Below are 2,736 nucleotides of genomic sequence, written 5' to 3' on the forward strand. Positions count from 1 at the left end.
GTGTGGATTTTCAACAATAGCATGATTACTATATATTTTCCACACCGTTGGTTCTCACCCTCTAGCGTGCATCAAAATCACTTGGAGGCCAGGTTAAACCACAAATTGTGGGCCTCCTCCCAAAATTTTAGATTTAGAAGTCTGATGATGAGGCTGGTAAATTTGAAATCATTAGAAGTTCCAGGTGCTGCTGCTGCTGCTGTTTGGGGACTGCACTTTGAGAACCACTCTTCTGTGTCACTCTTCACAGAAAAACTTGAAGCCTCTTTCCTCCCTCTGTGTCTCCTTTCTGTCTTCAGTCTGCTTTCCACAAATAACTTTTTGTTTTCTTTTATCCAACAGGAATCCTGATGTTATCTGAAGGAAATCAAAGCAGCACACTCACTTTTATTCTCCTGGGTTTTTCAGAATACCCAGAATTTTGGCTTCTACTCTTTCTGGTTTTCTTGTCCATCTACACAGTCACTGTGGTGGGGAATGTGGGCATGATCATCATCATCAAGGTCAACTCAAAACTCCACACAATCACGTACATTTTCCTGAGTCACTTGTCCTTTGTAGATTTCTGTTATTCCACTGTAGTGACACCGAAACTGTTGGAGAACCTGGTTGTGGAAGACAGAACCAGCTCTTTCTCAGGCTGCATCACACAATTTTGTTTCACTTGCAGTTTTGCAGTGACAGAAACTTTCATGCTGGCAGCGATGGCCTATGGCCATTTTGTGGCGGTTTGTAACCCTTTGCTCTATAGCACTACTATGTCTCAGGAGCTTTCTGCTCTTCTGGAGGGTGGGTCTTACACATGGGGTGTAGTGTGTTCCCTGACACTCACGTATTTTCTTCTTAAACTCTCCTATTGTACGTCTAGCATCATGAATAATTTTATCTGTAACCACTCTGTAATTATTTCTGTCTCCTGCTCAGACCCCTATATCACCCAGATGCTATGTTTTATTTTTGCTGTATTCAATGAGGTGAGCAGCCTGAAGATTATTCTCATGTCATATATACTCATTTCATCACTGTTCTGAAGAGACCTTCTGCAACTGGGCACCAGAAAACCTTCTCCACCTGCGCCTCCCACCTGACTGCCATCACCATCTTCCATGGAGTGAACAAAGATGTGAAGGACACGTTCAAAAAATTAGTTGTTGCCAAGTTGCTTTGTTACTCAATTTAATATTCTTAGATTTATTTTATGTGTCGAAAAAATGGTTTACTGTACTACAGATTGCCCAACTCTTACAGTGTGATTGATGATTCCAATTATTTAAACAATAGGCTATTGGTATATCTATAGCAGAACATCATTTTGTGATTATTGATTTTTGCATACATCACTGTTTAGTGAAATAGCTGTAATCCATGTAAATCACAAATTTAAAAAAAATTCAACAATTTGTAGCAATGTTTACAAATTATTTTTAAACACTTTAATACATGTACTAGAATTTTATACATGTGATTCCAAAGTAAGTTTAATTTCAAGTCATAAAATATGAATAGTTCAGGATCATCCCTGAAAATTGTAATTGGGGAGCCCATACTCTTGAGAGAGTTTTTTTTCAAATACTTCAGCTTACTGTGTCTTGTACACCAACTCTCCCTTTGCTTTTTGTTGGGTTAAAAGGCAAAAGGTGATTTTAATTTATGAAAATTATAGTCTCCCGGCTAGCAAACAAAATTGAATAAAATATTGCTATGTTTTCCCTAACTGTATCCTCTATTTCACTTCAAAAAATATTTGAATAATCAAGCAATTGCATTTTAGAGTAATAGGACCCGAAATGGATTCCCACATATCTGGCAATTCAAATTTCAACATATGTGTTGTCATAATTTAATGGAAAAACAATGATATTATAGCGAATAATAATGGAAAAACTGGATATCCATACAGATAAAAGAGGCTTAACTTTTACCTCATATCATAACCAACTGTTACCTTTAATCAAATGAAACATATCATAGATGTAAGCACCAATGTTAAAGGCATAACATTTTAGCATAATACAAAGGGGGAATTTTTCCAAAAATGGAGTGAAAATGTTTTAGATTGAACCCAAAATAAATAGCTTATTAAAAATTGATAAAATTAACTTCATCTACATTAAAAATATGTGATAGAAGCTTTTTAATAATGAAAGATACCATTAAAAAATAAAAATATAAGCCACTGATTGTGATTAAATATTTGCAATATGTATGTCTGACAATGCATTTGTATTTACAATGTATAAAGCAGTCTTACACTCATGACAAAAACAAATCATTCATTTGAAGAATATTTGAAATAGTTGAGCAGACACTTGACAAAAGGAGATATGTATATTATTTATAAACAGTTTAACAGATACTATGTATTTTTAGTCATCAATGAAAGCTATTTTAAAACCACAGTGAGATATCACTGAACACCCATTAGAATAGCTAAAACAAATATAACCGAAATACCAAGTATTCGTGAGAAAATGGAGCAGCTGGAATGCTCATATGTTTGACATGGGGGTAAAAGGTAAAATAAATTTGAAAATAGTTTAGCAGTGTTTTATGACGTTATAGAGAGACTTCCCATACAACCCAACACTTTTTCTAGTTACTTACCCATGAAAAATAAAACCAAATATTTTAACTTAGGAGAAAATTCTTCCTCCGGCATATGTAATAATATAGAGAAGGGAAAGTGTAGGGAGAGTATGTGATTGGGAAATCTGTGAACTTTTTTGACTCTTAAAA

General features: G+C 34.8%; 1 pseudogene; it reads left to right on the forward strand.

Moving 5' to 3' along the window:
• The first annotated feature begins 485 nt into the window (after window positions 1-485).
• On the forward strand, window positions 486-1,180 carry LOC134391784 (olfactory receptor 5D13-like; annotated as a pseudogene).
• Window positions 1,181-2,736: the final 1,556 nt, after the last annotated feature.

This window comes from Cynocephalus volans, chromosome 12, assembly GCF_027409185.1.
Source record: "Cynocephalus volans isolate mCynVol1 chromosome 12, mCynVol1.pri, whole genome shotgun sequence".
Classification (NCBI taxonomy): domain Eukaryota; kingdom Metazoa; phylum Chordata; class Mammalia; order Dermoptera; family Cynocephalidae; genus Cynocephalus; species Cynocephalus volans.